Source organism: Sinohyriopsis cumingii, chromosome 1, assembly GCF_028554795.1.
Source record: "Sinohyriopsis cumingii isolate HCF-2022 chromosome 1, ASM2855479v2, whole genome shotgun sequence".
Lineage (NCBI taxonomy): Eukaryota > Metazoa > Mollusca > Bivalvia > Unionida > Unionidae > Sinohyriopsis > Sinohyriopsis cumingii.
The window spans coordinates 35,926,212-35,947,571 of record NC_142961.1 but is presented as its reverse complement, the minus strand read 5'-3'; the positions used below and the strand labels follow the sequence as shown (position 1 = coordinate 35,947,571).

At 37.9% G+C, this 21,360-nt stretch overlaps 1 long non-coding RNA gene across 2 annotated transcripts; it reads left to right on the top strand.

Moving 5' to 3' along the window:
• The first annotated feature begins 474 nt into the window (after nt 1–474).
• LOC149806701 (uncharacterized) lies at nt 475–20,593 on the top strand. 2 transcript variants are annotated; one of them, XR_016425024.1, is made up of 2 exons: nt 475–598; nt 17,853–20,593. It is a non-coding gene; the product is annotated as an uncharacterized LOC149806701 (long non-coding RNA). The 2 variants fall into 2 exon arrangements; XR_016425033.1 differs by lacking the exon at nt 475–598 and adding an exon at nt 1,428–1,668.
• Nucleotides 20,594–21,360: the final 767 nt, after the last annotated feature.

Genomic DNA, 21,360 nt, shown 5'->3' with positions numbered 1-21,360 from the left:
TAAATAAATAAATAAATATTACCTACACAATAATTTGAACTCGTACAAGAAGTGGACTCACAAGACATTAAGTCCCATTTTAATAATTGTTATATAAATATTAGCTTTCCTAACCTTGGATAATCCTTTTGTTATATTCCATTGCTTTGAGGGGAAATTGTATATGTACTGCCACCATCCCCATCCCAAAAATTCATATACACCAATTTGATTCTGCATAGGTCTCCAGTTGACATCTACTTGGTCATCTGAAACTGGGTTGAGACCACCATTAATTTTCTTATATATTACATACATACATTTCTCCAACATGAAGTCCGCGCAGTATTTCATCGAATTAGGATTCCAAGGGGTGACAGTTCCATTATAAACCAGTACGCATACCAAAATTTGCCAGCACTTGTCCAGTAAATTTAAATGTAACAGTTAATCAAAAGGATTCTGGTCTCACTTAGAATCCTATCATGCTGAATTCTTTTTTTACTTCTGCAGAATCTCGTCAGTGCTGATGAAAAGATGGGAACTGATAGGGAAGAAAATGAAAACAACCATGAAGACTCATCGGCAAGTTGTAGCCGATCTCCAGGTGGCAAGGGAGGTAAGAAATATTTTATGCCAAAGAATGTTCATTATAATTCATTGACTGACCGAGAGACTCAAAGACTCACAACCACCACGTTCACGTAGACGTCTAATCACTGACTCATTCGCTTAATCAATCACGTATTTAGTAGCTCACTTGCTCATATGTGTACTTACTAACCCAATCACTTACTTGCTTATTTACTTAGTTACTTGCTTACATGATTTCAATTGTGCGTCCCTAACCCCACCCCCACACTGCGCCCAATCCCAAATCGCATCAAGCAATAACAAGAAACAAGAAATTTAGGCCGGTATTCTTATGTATGTTTATGTACTTTTTTATAATAGAAATTAAGATTGCCAGAGATACTATATAGAAACCTAGAAAACTGACTGAATGGGAGAAAAGTTATATAGTACGTCATACCTATGTATTGCTATGGCTGAAGTTGGTCCATCTTATTTGTTAAACATTATCAAACAAGGCGTGATGAACCTTGCACTTAGTTAAGAAATTCGGGCTGCATGGACTCCAGCAAATTAAGTAATCTATATGTCGTTTGTAATTGGAAGACGATCAGTCAAGTTTCAAGTTTCATCTTTCCATCAGTGTTTCATGCAGGTGTTGTCACTCTCAGACAAATAATATCCATGTTGGGAGCAAATATGTCTGATGGTAACTTGAACATGGCGAAAGGAAATTTGTCCCTGTTTCTTACAGCGCAAGCTTACCTTCAAAGATAGGTAACTAATAGCAGAACTTGACTGGCATATGAATCCTGATTTTTTCAATTGGAACATGTAGACTGGTTCACCAATCCTTATTCACAAGCCCATTTCCCCAAGTTATTTACATTACTTTTGATCAAGATGATTGTTTTTCCCCCACATCATATAAACAGAAGATTTGGTTAGCGAGAAACAGAGCATCCCATTCCGAAAGCCTTTCCTATAGAAAAGAAATCAAGTAACACTTTGCAAAAAAAGTCTAGATGCGTTGCAGAACAAACAGGAGACATATTGGCACTGAAATATCAGCAATTGGTGGATGAGGAAAATAAATTAAGACAACAGCTGAAGCAGGTAAGTTTTAATCACTGTAGGCATGTTTCGGGATTAATATAAATAAATTAAGTATAATATATAAATACATATCCACAGAGAGAGAGAGAGAGAGAGAGAGAGAGAGAGAGAGAGAGAGAGAGAGATTTATTTTATTTATATAATTCCATCTTGAAACTAATTTTGATTATATGGAGTGATGGAGTAACTCAACATCCTTGGTTCAAGATTAACACCCTTTTGATGCATTGCTCATCCTGGGATGTTACAAGTCATGCGATTGGTCAAAAGACTTTGCAACGTGATTAAAACATTATATATTCTTTTTGTCTCTACACTTTGGCGAAGCCAATTTGAAAGTCGATGGGTTACGTCCTTAAGTTGTGTTTTTGCGACTATCAGCCATAACATACTCCAGTGTTTCATCTTTTTAGATCGAATTTATTACGAGTGAACGATATACACAATAACAAGTGCAGAGTAAAAAGGCTATGATTATCTGATCATTTATGCATTATTACAGGAAATTTTATTGGTCTCTCCACATAATTATAAGAAATTTCATTGGTCACTCCACAGAATTACAGGAATAGTCATTGGTCACTTCTCAGATATACCAGTAGTTAATAGGGATACTGTAGCGTCAATGGGACTTAGCATTAAAAACACCCCCTGGGAACATATAGCGTCAAGGGAAATTTAACATGGAGAAAAATCGTGGGAACATATAGCGTCAAGGGAAATTAACATGGAGAAAAATCGTGGGACTGTTGAGCGTCAAGGGGAATTGAACATGGGAATAGGGGACTGTATAGCGTCAAAGGAATTTAAACAGGGTGGGACTGTATAACGTCAAGGGAATTTAAACAGGGTGAGACTGTATAGCGTCAAGGGAAATTGAACATGGGAAAAATTGCTGGGTCACTCTAGGGACAAGGGGAATTGAACATGGGAATAGAGTGTGGGTCTGCCTAGGGACTAGGGGAATTTAACATATGGAAAATGAACATGGTGGGTCTGTATAGCGTCAAGGGGAATTGAACATGGTGGGATTGTCTAGGGACAATGATGGTAGAGGGTCAAACACAACAGAGACAGAAACATACATACACTAGTACAAGCGTGAGATTTATATATAAAGCATTACCAAGACCTGAAATCTTGCTGGGGTGTTCAAAAATTTGCATAATTTTAATGATGCTATAAATAGCTATAATCAAAGAAATGCTCAACGACAAAATGGATGTGACTAAAAGTAACGCTAAAATGACGAAATTGTCCCAGAATTTAAAGGAAAATAAACATATCCCCGAAAATTAAGTTACAATGGTTTATACTAAAATGGATAAAATTAGTAACTACTTACAATATCAACTTGTGTGACGATCGTGGATAAATACCTATGTATCTATAATCAGCTGAAATTCCTATGAAATCCCACTATCTATTTATAGCTCCAACTTGTGGGTTATTCCTTTGGAAAATCCCACTATCTTTTTATAGCCTCAGCTTGAGTGACGTTCCTGTTTATGAACTCTAGTATATATGTATAGCTACAAAATGTGGAAATCCCCAAGTCCATATTTATAGTCTCAAAATTTCCAGCGTCAGTGACGTCACTGTACTGAACACTAGGGGATAAATGGCAACAGTGTTGCAAGTGGCTGACCTGAATACGCGCTACTGTAGGTAGGTAGGTAGAGTGTATCTGATAGGGATAAAGTGAGTTTTATAGGGACAAACAGAGACCAATACAAACACACACACACACACACACAACATACGTGCGCAGACACACGCACACACACACACACACACACACACACACACACACACACACACACACAGACAGAGGGAAGAGGAAAAAACAAACCCCAAATATACTATCAGCACAGAAGGGATATAATACAAACCCCAAATAAACTATCCACACAAACGTACGCGAACGCATACAAACCCCAAATAAACTATCCACACAAACGTACGCGAACGCATACAAACCCCAAATATACTATCCATACAAACGTACGCGAACGCATACAAACCCCAAATATACTATCCACACAAACGTACGCAAAAGCATAAAACCCCCAAATATACTATCCACACAACGTCGCTAACGCATACAAACCCCAAATATACTATCCACACTCGGGAGAAGAAGAAAAAAAACAACCAAATATACGATCTACACAACGTACGCGAACACACACACACACACACACACACACACGCACACTACAGAGGGAAGAAGAAAACCATTATACACTATCCACACGGAGTGAAGAAATAACCCTTTATATATACTATCAACAGAGAGTGAAGAAAATAACCCATTATATTCCATCAACACAGAGTGAAGAAGAAAAAGTTTTTTGAAAGCACCTAAGCCCTCACCTGCAATGACCAACTCTGCCAAACACCTACACACCACCCCCCACTCCCAACATTACAAAACCCATTTAACCCGTTATTTTATGGCATCAGTGTGTGATTTAGGAAACATCAAGACACAAAATGATGGATGAATAGACTGACTATTGTTTACGGACTTGCATGCCTAAAGAGCGTGCGTGAAGGAAAACATCCTTCCATTTCAATTCTAACTAAAACATGATCCAGAGGGATAGAGAGAGGTGAAAGAGCACAATTTCATAAAGTGTGAGTAAAAACAAAACACGCCATCCTTATTATACAATGTCAAGACCAAGAGACACTTACGTTTTCTTTCTGGTCTATTCTCTTTTAGAAGGTAGTATGAAATTTCACATCAGGGCCAACGCATCGGCTCACATTGTCAATTTTTCCATTTCCATGTCTTTACTGGCACAAGTTCTTCATCATCTTCAATTTCTTCTTCTTCTTCTGAATCCCTCTTCTCTGTTTCGTCTTGTTTCTGTTTTTTCTCTTTTCTCGTAGGGCACTCTGAATTCCAGTGTCCTTTCTCCTGACAACGATATTAGGTATCTTGACTTTTGTCTCTCTTTCTTAAACGAGGCAGGTATTCTGGAGACAAATACCCATTTACCTTTGCAGATATAGCAAACTTCATTAGCACACACTTTCGTATGACTCTCATCAAATCAACGACCAAAAGAGTAAGTTTTGTTGCCACTTTCGCATGTGAATTATGCTTTCGTATGACTTTTAGCAAATATTTGACCAGCAGGTCGATCTGTGCTGACTCTTCCATCTTCTTGATCGTTTGAGAGTGGAATGAATACTTTGACGCTAAGACACTCTCCTTATATACAGGGACCTGCTGCGTATGAAACCTAGTCAAATGTAATTTTGCAATAAGATGAAACGATTTCATTGAGGAAGTAAAAGGCAATAATGTAACGTATCGTCTCACACAAAACCTGAAGTGTTAGCTCAGATCCGTGTCAGCGATTTCGAAGACGACATAACTGAGCTTTCATCAATGCTCTCCAATGATGCCACAAAACCACGAGTCCTGATTCACGCCAAAAGAAATTTCGTTCCATCCATAAAAAATAGTATCACATCTGAGAAACGCAAAAACGAACTTCCAGAAAACTGAGAACGACGGCTTACATCTACAACGTGAAATGTATGAGTTCAAGTAGTGCGTAAAACTTAGTCAAATTAAATTTTTATAGACAAGACGAAACGATCTCTTTTCGAAGAAGAAAGCAGACATCAAGCGACAATGGCGATCCTTGTTACACAACACTTTTCAAAATGTATATGATCAGAGGTTTGTTCTAGCGATCTGCACGGTTAAATTAAATGTTGATGTATTTTGCAATAAGACGGACACAATTTCCATGGGATCGCCCATGGAACCATTGTTCGTGCATTAGTTTAATTTTTTAAAATATTTTTTTATATAAATCGCCTATAGGATAGACCCAGTAAAGCATGGCCATTCTCGTCACTGTGTGAATAGCTACTCAAGTCAATTCGAAGTGAACGCGGTAAGAAAATAAGTATAGCCAATGAAATGGCTTACAACGGGTGATGCATTGTTTTGTTCTAGGACTGTGTGGCATAATAATCCCTATGTTCTTGCGTTGTTACCATTACAGTGCAGACAGACTGAAATGTGAACTTACAAGCCCTCTTTGTGTGTGTTGTACCATTTCTTCTTACCACATCAAAATACTGAGCGTCACAGTATTGGTTCGCGTTTTCAAGCTGACCATTTTTTTTATATCTCACTTAAACATTTTAACATAAACACTCACACTCACATCGGTAGAGTCAGAACAGACGTGTTACAGTATTGAGGGGCATGTTATCTTTTTTTTTTTTTTTCCAAACTAATAAATTTGGGGTTTGTATGAAGTAAAGAACCGAAAGTACAGTGAAAGTCAATGATGATGACCCAATCTGTCTGTCTATTGATGCGTGTATTTACTTAAGAAGAAATATGACCTCTAAAACACAAAGAGATACGGCAAGCATGATTAGAATGAACATAACGATGTTTTCCTTCACGCCCATGTAATTTAGAGTTTCAATCCTCTTTGAAGACAAACTTGGTCTCCTTTTGTAGGGCTTGAAATAATAAAAAACTTGAAAAAATCTTAAGCACTTTGCTATAGATAATTTCATCAACAGACTAAACAACATAAATACCGTTACAACACTAGAAAGCCTTAAATCTTCTATCAAAAAGAAATGCATCAAAAAATTAAAGATTAACGATAACTAACCAATGAAACCGAATTTAACAAAGGCAGTGACATGTGAAGAAATGTCTCTCACTTTGGAAAGGTAGGCGAATGTACTCTGTCATGCACCATCAACTTGAAAAAAAATTATAAACAGAGAGAAACCTGAATTCAAAATTCAGTTGTTTTTTTCTTCAAAATTGTTTCGTTCTTTTTGTCTTTTTTTGGAACAAATCTAAGCACTAATATAGAGTGGAAAAGGGAAAATGCACATACAAGCTTTGATATTTCTGAAAAAATGAGGGGATATTCCTAACGTTCATAACCACCTATGGACTTGGACTTGTCTGTGACTTATCCACAAAACAAGATGTACATCTTTCTGGTCAAGCTGCAAGTGTGTGCGTGTTTTTGAAAATGGTAAAAATTGGATATACGATTTTCTCGTGACACTTATAAAGTGAAGAGTCTGTGCAAGTGTCAAAAGCCAAAGTCATATAAGTTTTGTATTTTGTACGGCTTGTAAAGATTTCCACTTTGGAAAATGTGAAGTATCACAAGTTATTATCACAAACAGAAGTGGAACATAGGGGCTTGCAAGAAAGAAAATAACCCAGACAGTTGGTGTCATCAAGAGAGCTAGAGACGGTACCCGAACTTGCTTGCTTGCTTACTTGAATTAAAGTGATTTTCGCTCTAATGGAGCATATATCACTGGTTTAATAACGCACCGCGTGATTTTTAATTACTCCTGGGGAAGGAAAGAGAGCCTCATCTCCCAGGCTTTTATGTACTCACAGACTACTTTTAAATTTAGCCACTCAGGCGTAGGACTAACTAGTCCTTAACAACCTGACTGAAAGGCTTTAAACATGAGTGGGAATAGTCTCACCACACACTCATTTTTCTGTCCGAGCGTGGTAAAGGAGGAAAAAGGTGCTCAAAAAGACAGCCATGGGTGTTAAGTACTCAACAAAACGCTAGCCCGTACTTATTTCAAATCAAGTCCCGTTTTTGCTAATGGACAGTAAAAAGTACCAATAATGTGTTAACCACTTGTCCAATTAGTTCAAATCGAACGAGTCTGTTAAATTTCCTACTTCCTAACATATCTATCTAATATTGGTACTTAGTGTACATAAAAATAGCGATACTGATCTTATTTAAATTATTATGTCTAAGAGACATATACCAGTTTGGTCACTGTTAGGTTTAAAAAGTTAAGTTTGTTACGGTGTTCCAATGGGTCAAGTTTGTTTCGAGAATAGTTTAGTCAAGGAGGGATACCAAGCCAAATATGGTTCCCTAGTTAATAAAAAGCAATCTTTTGGAGCCCTAAAAAAGGCTGTTTTTTCTGTTAGAAGGTAACACGTCTCTCTTTTGCTTTCACGTTCTTTCCCGCACTCCTAGTCTCATGATTCTTGATATCAGGAAATGCGTAGCCATGATGGACGGCAATGTAAGCAGCGGCTTCTACCAGTTGCCTGAGGGGGTATCCAGTGTAGGTTTGTCTGTAGAATTGGGGAAGAACTCTGACCCTAATCCCCATTGAGAAGGTCTTGGATTAAAGGTGTCTAGAGATTTGTAGGCAACGTATTGTATGGCTCTAATAAACTACCCTGCTTTGTTGACGTCATACAATGCTTGATCTAGTCCCATTTCGGTGTACTTCTCAACGAGGGTCAGCGTCCCCCTCCTCCTCCTCAACCGCCTCAATTTCCTCTTTTGGTTCTGATACTAATTCTTTAGTTGAGGTAGATAGTTTCAAATCCGCTGCTATGGTGTCTGTCGCTGTTATTGTTGTTGTGGTTGTTCTTTCAGCTGAGATTGCCTGTAGTATCGGAGTGAGAAAAGAACGTTGTTGTTGTTGTAGGGTTTAACGCCATTTTTCAGCACGCGATAGGCTATACATGGCGGCCAGTATTAATGGTGGAGGAAGAACCCGGGAAAAACCCGGAAAGAACCACCGACCCACGAGAAGCTACTGGCAAGCTTTCTCACATACCCACATTAGCCGAATCCGAGACTCGAACCCACGCAGACAAAGGTGAGATGACAGTGATCCGTAACGGAGAGCGCTTTAGACCACTCGGCCACTCGGGGCACCAGAAAAGAACGTAGTGCCTCCGATAATTACATTTGAGTTTGCCTTACCGTTTGTCTAACATAAATGGCCCTTTGTTTTGCCACCACTCTTTCCGGGGAAGGTTGTTTGTTAGGTATAGTCGGCTGTTGACTAGATGTTATTTGTGTTCTCGAGGTGGGTGGAGTGCTAACTGGCTAGGTCTGCATTTCTTGCTCCCGCTACTGTTGCGTATATTTCTTCCCTCCACACCGGGTTCTGGGCCTAATTCTTTTAATTTCGTTGTACCCGAACTTACATTTTCCATATTATCACCAACAAAAAAAACAACGCACAAACCTAAAAGAAACACTCACTCACTTTTTTACAGAACATTACTATTTTTAAAATTTTGATAAGCGACGGAAACGAAGGATTTAGAGTCGCACTTTCTAACCAAGATAAAGAAATCATGTGCTGATAGACTCACTTCTGTATTTTTTCTTCTAACTGACTAACATATCATAGGCAATGGAATGTTATTTCTTTTCAAGAGTTGGGGTAGCCCTGAAATTTTTTTTTTGAACTTGAAGCTATGGCGATCGCTTAGGTTATAAGATGGCGGCCTCCTCTGACGACAGGCTTTCTCACAGGATAAGGTCTGCTTCTTCGGAAAAGAGAAGAAGAACTCTTTGGTGTCGATACAACTGTTGACAAAGCCTCTGTCAGGTTCATGCTGCTGCTGTTGCTGCCCTCTCTGCTGTTTATGAAGTCTGTACTTCTCCATCCATTCTTCTTTCTCCTTCTTGAATTCCTCCTTGAAGAGCTCTTCTTTCAGGTCTTCAGTGACTTTCAACATTATGATATTGTCTATCTCTTCAGGTCTCGGTATCAGACTTGTCATGACCCTATGCAAATTCACATAGGCTTCGTTCAACTTGGCTAATCTTGAGCACATCTTCGTAGGAAGATGAGTTAACAATGGATGGGCAGACTGGAGACTGCCCCGTTTTTATGGTCAAAGCGCGGACGTGAAGGAAAACATTACTACACGGTTTTCGAGCCGGAACGTTCAAATAGTGTTATGGGAGGAATAGAGAGAAGTCAAAGAGCATGAATCAAGATTCCTATAGCCAAACAAACCACAAAGGCATTTTTTTCTTCAAAACACAACATTTTTTTATTCATACTAACAAACAACTCTAACATTTTTTTTTAACAATAATCCAACACTAAAACATCAAACATTTTTTCAAATACCAAACATTTTTTTTCAATTCACACTCTACTTTAAACAGGGCTGACAACGTTGTGAATGAAATTGTGATTTCCACTGTTGGAAGTCATTAGGCCATTGATGGACACTACGTTTCCTAGTTAGAGACAAAAGATAAGCATACTGGTCACAAAATCATCGATGTACTTTCACATCGTTTCTAGAAGAATGACGAGGATCAAAATGAGTCACTAAATGTTCTAATGAATAGCCCAGGCTGCAATGATGCAGAAAATACACACAGTACTGTCCACACACCAAGGAATATGTGCCTTGTTATTTCACATTATTGAATCGTGTGGTCTGAGCATTTCTTCTCATAAAGTCAATGATATCGTCTTCCAAAGGGGGCAGTCCATAGGAATCAAAATATTCCACACATCCTTCTTGAGGAAAGTAGACGGCTACCCAGTGGGTTCCTGGGAGATGACTGTCGTCCGTGTTGATCACATAAGCTTGATGGTTTTGAGGTGTGCAGTGAGGGAGTTCATATTTAGCACAGACGACAGGATTCCAAGAAGCAGTGTACAAACTGTGGTTCAAAAGGTAATAAAGTTCTCAGGTATCCATTTTTTGTTTTTTTCTTCTTCACAGGTAATGATAAGTGATCAATTCGATCCTGACTTTTTGCTTGAAAATGTCTGACAAGTAACCGTTTCTTCGCCTTGTCTCCCAACTCTGATCCAAGAGAGCTTCGATGCGATGGATCTCTTGAGTTGTTAATGGAGGACAATAATGTTCACGCAAGCCTTTATACCACTGTTGTAACACGTCTTCTTCCGAGATGAGACTCCAAGCTTCGTCCAGATATTCGTCCAATTTTTCTTCTTGACTCAGCATCAGGCATTTATCGTGTTGAATTTGACTGGGATGATCGTTATGACATCCATAGCAATCTTTCTTGATCAATTCCTTAATTTTTTCTGTCAAGACTATAGCATAACAGGAAACTAAATGTGATTCTTGTTCTGGCCATCTAGACTTCATCATGATGACTTCTTCATCTTTGTCTTGGGGTTCTCCTTCCTCAGGATCTTCACATTCCATGTCCAAAGAATCCCTACTATACAAACATTGATAAAAGTCTTCCATGACTTCTAATAGTCTAGAATGACTTCTCTCAAACTGTTGGTTTATATCGTATTGTCCAATTCAGCATACAGGATGACGTTCACCGTATTATCTGCGCGTAGATTTTCTGCAAACTGAAATTCCACACGCATCTGGCCGGATTTTATAGGGTGAAAATGTCCCTCCTCGCTGTCTTAACTTACAATTCGTTAGAGAACCGTTTTCGAAAATGGAGTTTCACTGTAACTTTACCTTTGGAGAATGGAATATTTTGTCCCAGATCTCCTTTTATAGTAATGTTGACAGTGTCTAAATACGACTTACTGACGGGCAAATAGTGAGGATGTACAAATTCACGGTGTACGTGATAGGTGTTTGCACCTTCCTGGTCATTGTTTGTGGTACTATCCACTTTGAAAGGAATGACACGCAGTAACGGAACAGAGGTGTGTCCCACCACGTTGTACTCCACCACATCGGAATACACAAAGATCAAATTAAGTCCTTGGTTCAGTTCTACCGGGTTTCCAAAAGCTCTGTAAAAATCCATATTACTTTTGATCTTGGGGCTCATATTGTTTGCGACCATTTCTGCATGTCCACCCAAAATTTCAAACAAACTACCATTGAACCTGAGGGACAATGTGTCCGTATCTTGAAATTTGATCACGAGACGATGAGCCACTTTATGGTACTCAATCTTCACACTTTTTTTGGCTCTGTTCAGTGCTTTGCCAAAGGCTAAGTTGAACCTGTCCGCAATAGTGTCCACCAAATGTTCACCACTAAAATAATAACCTGAAGGAATTTTCAAGGTGTAGATAATGAAGGCTGGATTGCTGGCTGGTCTTGTGTCCCCTAAAAACCCGATTTTGTTGATTTCTTCCTCCTATTGGGCATTCAGGATTTCCACCTCGAAAGTGTTTTGCTTTTCGGTGATGTTTTTGATTTGTGTTGGGTGAATGATTTCCACTAAAGCCACTTCCCAATGGGCTTCGTGATCTAACTGGATGGTCTGAGGTAATTTGACCGTGTAACAGCACAACGTGTTCTTGGGAAACACCTCCATGGAACTGTCACTGGGTAAGGTTAAGTAAAATTGGTTGTTATTGCTCATAATTCCAGAGTTTTGTGGCTCTCCGAGGCGCTACTGGAAGTTAGAGGAGTGTCTCCGCCCAAAATGGGGTTGTTGTTGGAGTTCTGACTGGCACTGACACTGGACACAAGGTTCCCGTTGTTCCCGTTCGAGGAGAATTTCAGGGAGGGATTAGGAAGCAGGTAACCGATGTAACTGCTCAATACAATATTCCATGCAAGAATGAAAACTGGGTGGATATCCTTTCTAACGTACTTTGACTTCTTTGACACGTCGTTTGCCCACTTTACGGTTTCTGCGTTTGACAATGCCTTTGATGTCGTACACGTCGTCTTTTTTGGTGACACGACTTGATTTGAAATAAGTACGGGCTAGCGTTTTGTTGAGTACTTAACACCCATGGCTGTCTTTTTGAGCACCTTTTTCCTCCTTTACCACGCTCGGACAGAAAAATGAGTGTGTGGTGAGACTATTCCCACTCATGTTTAAAGCCTTTCAGTCAGGTTGTTAAGGACTAGTTAGTCCTACGCCTGAGTGGCTAAATTTAAAAGTAGTCTGTGAGTACATAAAAGCCTGGGAGATGAGGCTCTCTTTCCTTCCCCAGGAGTAATTAAAAATCACGCGGTGCGTTATTAAACCAGTGATATATGCTCCATTAGAGCGAAAATCACTTTAATTCAAGTAAGCAAGCAAGCAAGTTCGGGTACCGTCTCTAGCACTCTTGATGACATCAAGTGTCTGGGTTATTTTCTTTCTTGCAAGCCCCTATGTTCCACTTCTGTTTATGATAATAACTTGTGATACTTCACATTTTCTAAAGTGGAAATCTTTACAAGCCGTACAAAATACAAAACTTATATGACTTTGGCTTTTGACACTTGCACAGACTCTTCACTTTATAAGTGTCACGAGAAAATTGTATATCCAATTTTTACCATTTTCAAAAACACGCACACACTTGCAGCTTGACCAGAAATATGTACATCTTGTTTTGTGGATAAGTCACAGACAAGTCCAAGTCCATAGGTGGTTATGAACGTTAGGAATATCCCCTCATTTTTTCAGAAATATCAAAGCTTGTATGTGCATTTTCCCTTTTCCACTCTATATTAGTGCTTAGATTTGTTCCAAAAAAAGAAAAAAAGAACGAAACAATTTTGAAGAAAAAAAACAACTGAATTTTGAATTCAGGTTTCTCTCTGTTTATAATTTTTTTTCAAGTTGATGGTGCATGACAGTACATTCGCCTACCTTTCCAAAGTGAGAGACATTTCTTCACATGTCACTGCCTTTGTTAAATTCGGTTTCATTGGTTAGTTATCGTTAATCTTTAATTTTTTGATGCATTTCTTTTTGATAGAAGATTTAAGGCTTTCTAGTGTTGTAACGGTATTTATGTTGTTTAGTCTGTTGATGAAATTATCTATAGCAAAGTGCTTAAGATTTTTTCAAGTTTTTTATTATTTCAAGCCCTACAAAAGGAGACCAAGTTTGTCTTCAAAGAGGATTGAAACTCTAAATTACACGGGCGTGAAGGAAAACATCGTTATGTTCATTCTAATCATGCTTGCCGTATCTCTTTGTGTTTTAGAGGTCATATTTCTTCTTAAGTAAATACACGCATCAATAGACAGACAGATTGGGCCATCATCCTTGAGTTTCACTGTACTTTCGGTTCTTTACTTCATACAAACCCCAAATTTATTAGTTTGGAAAAAAAAAAAAAGATAACATGCCCCTCAATACTGTAACACGTCTGTTCTGACTCTACCGATGTGAGTGTGAGTGTTTATGTTAAAATGTTTAAGTGAGATATTAAAAAAATGGTCAGCTTGAAAACGCGAACCAATACTGTGACGCTCAGTATTTTGATGTGGTAAGAAGAAATGGTACAACACACACAAAGAGGGCTTGTAAGTTCACATTTCAGTATGTCTGCACTGTAATGGTAACAACGCAAGAACATAGGGATTATTATGCCACACAGTCCTAGAACAAAACAATGCATCACCCGTTGTAAGCCATTTCATTGGCTATACTTATTTTCTTACCGCGTTCACTTCGAATTGACTTGAGTAGCTATTCACACAGTGACGAGAATGGCCATGCTTTACTGGGTCTATCCTATAGGCGATTATATAAAAAAAATTTTAAAAAATTAAACTAATGCACGAACAATGGTTCCATGGGCGATCCCATGGAAATTGTGTCCGTCTTATTGCAAAATACATCAACATTTAATTTAACCGTGCAGATCGCTAGAACAAACCTCTGATCATATACATTTTGAAAAGTGTTGTGTGACACGGATCGCCATTGTCGCTTGGTGTCTGCTTTATTCTTCGAAAAGAGATCGTTTCGTCTTGACTATAAAAATTTAATTTGACTAAGTTTTACGCACTACTTGAACTCATACATTTCACGTTGTAGGTGTAAGCCGTCGTTCTCAGTTTTCTGGAAGTTCGTTTTTGCGTTTCTCAGATGTGATACTATTTTTTATGGATGGAACGAAATTTCTTTTGGCGTGAATCAGGACTCGTGGTTTTGTGGCATCATTGGAGAGCATTGATGAAAGCTCAGTTATGTCGTCTTCGAAATCGCTGACACGGATCTGAGCTAACACTTCAGGTTTTGTGTGAGACGATCTCAAACGATCAAGAAGATGGAAGAGTCAGCACAGATCGACCTGCTGGTCAAATATTTGCTAAAAGTCATACGAAAGCATAACTCACAGGCGAAAGTGGCAACAAAACTTACTCTTTTGGTCGTTGATTTGATGAGAGTCATACGAAAGTGTGTGCGAATGAAGTTTGCTATATCTGCAAAGGTAAATGGGTATTTGTCTCCAGAATACCTGCTTCGTCTAAGAAAGAGAGACAAAAGTCAAGATACCTAATATCGTTGTCAGGAGAAAGGACACTGGAATTCAGAGTGCCCTACGAGAAAAGAGAGAAAACAGAAACAAGACGAAACAGAGAAGAGGGATTCAGAAGAAGAAGAAGAAATTGAAGATGATGAAGAACTTGTGCCAGTAAAGACACGGAAATGGAAAAATTGACAATGTGAGCCGATGCGTTGGCCCTGATGTGAAATTTCATACTACCTTCTAAAAGAGAATAGACCAGAAAGAAAACGTAAGTGTCTCTTGGTCTTGACATTGTATAATAAGGATGGCGTGTTTTGTTTTTACTCACACTTTATGAAATTGTGCTCTTTCACCTCTCTCTATCCCTCTGGATCATGTTTTAGTTAGAATTGAAATGGAAGGATGTTTTCCTTCACGCACGCTCTTTAGGCATGCAAGTCCGTAAACAATAGTCAGTCTATTCATCCATCATTTTGTGTCTTGATGTTTCCTAAATCACACACTGATGCCATAAAATAACGGGTTAAATGGGTTTTGTAATGTTGGGAGTGGGGGTGGTGTGTAGGTGTTTGGCAGAGTTGGTCATTGCAGGTGAGGGCTTAGGTGCTTTCAAAAAACTTTTTCTTCTTCACTCTGTGTTGATGGAATATAATGGGTTATTTTCTTCACTCTCTGTTGATAGTATATATAAAGGGTTATTTCTTCACTCCGTGTGGATAGTGTATAATGGTTTTCTTCTTCCCTCTGTGGTGTGCGTGTGTGTGTGGTGTGTGTGTGTGTGTGTGTGTGTGTGTGTGTGTGGTGTGTGTGTGTGTGTTCGCGTACGTTGTGTAGATCGTATGTTTGGTTGTTTTTTTCTTCTTCTCCCGAGTGTGGATAGTATATTTGGGGTTTGTATGCGTTAGCGACGTTGTGTGGATAGTATATTTGGGGTTTTTATGCGTTTGCGTACGTTTGTGTGGATAGTCTATTTGGGGTTAGTCCCACGATTTTTCTCCATGTTAATTTCCCTTGACGCTATATGTTCCCACGATTTTTCTCCATGTTAAATTTCCCTTGACGCTATATGTTCCCAGGGGGTGTTTTTAATGCTAAGTCCCATTGACGCTATAGTATCCCTATTAACTACTTATACCACCTTGTTTATGAACGTTCGAAATACCAACGTAGATGTGCTGCAACAGAGGAATGAAATTTCAATGGAAACGATGCAGGTCTGAACGAAATTAAAAAAGTCAAAGGACGGAATATTTTCTTACCATGGCACACAGTTTTACTCTAGGTTGCGAAACAGTTGGAAGAGTAAGTGAAAAAGCGATTAGTGCAGAAGATTATAGATCGTTTCGCCAGCTTGTCAAGAATCCGCAAGACAGAAAATCCGTAAGGAATAATTGAAGACATCTGCATCCTCTTAATATGTACAAAATCATTTCATCAAACAAATTATTTTTTCTCTTAGTAATTAATTTTGCCCACAACCCCACCCAAGCCCCAGTTTAAAGTCTCAGAAAATATACAAATTCACATTTACGTTATACAAATATTTCAGAGAATGTTGTGTGTTACCGTTTGTCAAAAATAGCAATTTTCAAATCTTTCATTTTTAGACACATTTTCGTTTGAAGCATCATTCATCGAGTACGGACTCGATACTGAAATTATTCTCTCATTCCTCTATCTGTCTTCTCTCTAGACTCGGCAATATTTGGAGCATTAAAATACTTTGTCTTTTAAGTTAGTAGTGCACGTTATATTGAAGAAATATATTATAGAATTTTAAATAGTTGACTTTCATGATTCAAGTTTCTATGTAAATTAGGATCAAAATCTTCGAGAAGGTAGGAGCTAAATTTTATCAGTTCATAGTCCTTATTTGTTTCTACGTAACGTGTATATTCATTAATGCTTTCTTTCGTTATGATAAAAAACTAAACCTGAGCGCAACGTTTAGCAATGGACCAAAGTGCAAACCGTTCGCGTTAAGTAAATATTGGTAACATTGACGCAGATCAGTCAGACAGTGTGTGAAGCCAAATCATGGTACTTGTGACAACATTCCTGAAGTTTGCGCTGAGTAAATCCCTAAGGTTGATAAGTTCTTTCTTGTAAAGTTGTACAAACTTCCATTGAACAGGTCAATCTGTTTTGGTTTCTCTCACACGGACACGCACATATAGTAATGATAAAATAGTAATGATAACAATTACTTGCATTACGATCGTGTTAAATCGTTGGACTAAGGTACTATATGATATGTGTCATCATACACTATACAGACTGGTAAGACTTCTTTAAAGGCAATTGGTGCGTTTAGGTAACATATCCATTGCTGGAAATGTTTTTGGGCATTGCAATTCCTGTATGTATGTGTCTTTTGAGTGAGTGAGTGTGTGTGTGTGTGTGTGTGTGTGTGTGATTTTGATTTTTAACGTAGCTTTAACAATTTTTCAGTTATATCGCTACGATGTCTGCAGTGTGACAGTTTATGGTGATGTCTAGCACTGGGGCATCATGCCGCAGACATGTAGGATCATGTCCCACCCAGTCACATTGTCCTGACACCAGGCCAACCAGTCCTAATACTAACGTTTTGATGCTGAACGACAAGCGAGGCAGCTCCTAGTACCATTTTTGTAAGTCTTTGGTATGACTCGGCCGGGGATCGAACATCTGACCTCCCGCATTCGAGGCGGACGCTCTAACCACTAGGCCACCGGAGAGGTCCAGGTCTTTTGATACCTGGATTTTGGCACTGCATGTCCTGTATGTATAGGTCTTTTAATACCTGGATTTTGGCACTGCATGTCCTGTATGTATAGGTCTTTTAATACCTGGAATTTGGCACTGCAAGTCCTGTATGCATTGGTCTTTTGATACGTGGAATTTGGCACTGCAAGTCCTGTATGCATTGGTCTTTTGATACCTGGATTTTGGCACTGCAAGTCCTGTATGTACAGGTCTTTTGATACCTGGGCTTTGGCACTTCGAGCCCTATATGTACAGGTCTTTTGGTACCTGAATTTTGGCACTGCAAGTCCTGTATGTACAGGTCTTTTGATACCTGTGAATGAAACGGCAATATTCATTCTTTAGTAGGAGACAGAAATACAAGTCGTGTCAAGATAAGTCGTCTCAGATGGCTGAGTGACTGGCGTTTTTGTTGGTATTCCTTTTATATTTAGTTTTCTTTCTAGGACAAGTAATCAAGCAGAAGTTCGTGTCAGAAGATGTGCATTGGATCTTTGGCTGCACAAGAAGAGGTCTTCTTTCAAGAAATATTTGGGGATTCTACTCCACTTTATGTCTAAGGAGGGTGACAGATTTGGGGATTCTACTCCACTTTATGTCTAAGGAAGGTGACAGGTTTGGGAATTCTACTCCACTTCATGTCTAATGAGGGTGACAGATCTGGGGATTCTACTCAACTTTGTCTAAGAAGGGTGACAGATTTGGGGATTCTACTCCACTTTATGTCTAAGTAAGGAGGGTGACAGAGTAGACTCTACGTTAAGAAAAACAGAAGCAAACAAACAAACAAAAAGAAAAACAGTCGTTTATTTTTTTATATTTTTTTTCGGGGGGGGGGGGGTAAATATCCTCTATTGATCTAACGTACAATATCAGACGTAGCTTCCGAAGAAAATGTTTTGCAGCCTTGATTTTCTATTGGGTTCTTAATAGTGCAAATACGTTGTTTGGAGCTAAATAAACTGTCCTTTCATTCAGGACGATGAAGAACAAATTATTTGTAAAAAAATTATTTCGACTCATATTTTGGCTGTTGAGGTATTTACATTGAAACAAATTTGCTTCGAGATAAATATCTTTTCATGCAGGACGATGACACCAAATACTTGTATAAAATTATTTAATCCCATAGATGTGCTATTATTTACAACGCAACTAATTTCCTTGGAGATATATAAACCGTCTTTACATCGAGGATGTTATCTCCAAATATTTTGTGAAATTATTTTGTCATAGATGTTCTTATGAGTTATTTACAACACAACTACTTTGTTTTTCTATTGGTTAATTCGTTGCTTGGAGCTAAACAAACCGTCTTTTCATTCAGGACGATGATGTGTCAAATATTTGTCAATAGCTATTTTGTCTCATATTGTGGCTGTTGCAGCGCAACAACTTTGCTTCGAGATAAATAAACTGTTTCATTTAAGACGATTATATAACAAATATTGTATGAAATTATTTTGTCTCATATACATGCTATTGTCTCATATACATGCTATTGAGTTATTTATATCACAGATCCATTTCTGTGAGACAAATAAACCGTCTTTTCATCTAGGACGATGACATACCAAATATTGTACAACTTTATTTTGTCTTGTATTTATTGCTGTTTATGTCTCAATAATGGTTTTATTCAGAACAGAACTTTTACGAAAGGATTTCTTCACCAGCTTTTATGTGAAGATTTGTTTCGTAAACTCTAAGTCAATCTGTTTCCAAAAATCGAGAGAGAGAGAGAGAGAGAGAGAGAGAGAAAAGAAAGGAAGTTCAATCCTCTTGAAAGAGGTGTCACTTGTTGATGTTGTAAATACAGCTACATGTTGGGGAAGCTTGGCATGAGAGAGTACACGGGGTCGAGCTGTAAAGACAAAAGCCACTTGAGTTTTCTGGCTAGCAAAACTTTATTGAAATAAACTTACATTTCAATACCAAACTACAACAAGCTCAATTTTCGGATATAAGAAATACATATAAAACTACGATATTCTTTCACTTACCAACACCATACTTGTATAATAACTGCCGTTTAGAATGTAACACAGATAATTAAATATCGAATAAATTCACGACAGTAAAAGAATCTAAAATTCAATATTTCAGACTAATATCGTAATTGAAATATATTTTACTGCATTTATTCTAAAAAGTCAACATAGTAAACTCTATTATTTAAAGAGTATTTTATTTCTAAATTAACTATTACTTAGTATGAAGTTGGTAGCGAACGTTGCTTTTACTATAATCAATAATATAATTATAAGCAATTATAAGTTCTTCAAACAATTAAACTTTCTAATACATTATGTTAAATAATAGTAAAGGAATATTAAAATAATCTAATGTTTAAACATACTGATGTTAGGTTAACATCTTAACAGTAAAATTCTTATAACACTAAAAAGACTTATACTATGAAAAGTTGTACTTAGATCATAATCTTACCTGTAAAGACAAAAGCCACTTGAGTTTTCTGGCTAGCGAAACTAGTGTCAGCCCGTGGCTGGGGCTTTATATACCAGTTTCTTAAGACAACGCCAAATATGGCGCGCTTCTAGCTCTTTGCCATGGCCAGAATCTCAAAGAGAGACTTCGTAGTCTCTTACAGATTATCATCTAGATCTATGTACGTCATTAGACAGACAATTCTACAACGTCAGCGCGATTAGTAATAGCTTATGATTTTTCTAGGTTTCCGCAATGCGGTACTTTACATGTAGTTTTTTTTTTGAGTGCCGACTTTAGGATACAAGGGAAATGTTTGTATAGACGGTTCGTACTTGATCATAAGGGCGCAATCTGTATTAAGTAGTATATAATTGTAATACCGAAATAAATGGATTCAATCTCAATATATTTTAATAGAAATTTACTTTCAATATAATTTATCAACTTACTTTTAATAAAATTTAGAGAAAATTTCAATCTTGTTACTTGTACTAAAAAATTATGTCCTAATAGAACGAATAAATTGAAAAAAAAAAGGATTTATTTGTTTGTATCGTTAGTATTTAATGGAACTACAGGTGAAAATTAATATTACTTCAAGAATGAGTGGCAGTTGACAGTGATGTCAAGCACTGGGACATCATGCCGCAGACATGCAGCATGACGTACCACCTAGTTACGTTGTCCTGACACCAGACCGACCAGTCCTAACACTAACCTCTTAATGCTGAGAGCCTGGCGAAGCAGCTGTTAGTACCATTTTTATAAGTCTCTCTCTCTCTCTCTCTCTCTCTCTCTATATATATATATATATATATATATATAGATAGATAGATAGATAGATAGATAGAGAGAGAGAGAGAGAGAGAGAGAGAGAGAGAGAATTGCAAAAATCAAAACACACGCATGTGTCCTAATCGCACGATGGCGCGATCGGAACATCGCTCAGCCATTTTCATCAAGTCGTGACAAAAATCTCAAGTGATTGTAGAAATTTCCATCAATTTGATGTGTTGATGGCTCACCTCTGGTGGAGTTCAACACTGATGTTACAAGACCAATTCCCAGGCATTTCCAGTTGTGACTTTGCCTCCTTCCGCTGGCATGTTGTTCCATGTAAATTAAAGTAGTCCAGAATATAGTTCTCATTTGCGACCAATTATATCAGAATTTATTTTTTAAGGAAATGGCGGAGCGATGTTCCAATCAACAAAGACAATAATAAGTATGCAATGCGGTTGTAAACAAATTCAAATGCAAGAATATCTCATATCGATGTGTATAGTAGATTGCAATAGTAATCGAGAATTCAAGTTTAAATCTGGTGGTGTTTTCCATATGTAATACTGGCAAATAAAACTATGATTCAGCACAGTATTTTCAAACATACACCAAAAAACCGACTTTTTATTTCTTTATGAAATAGTTTGCTATGAATACATTTTTGGTGCTTAATAATCAAAACAGTGGATTTTCCCCATTTTGCTGTTCAAGGTATTATTA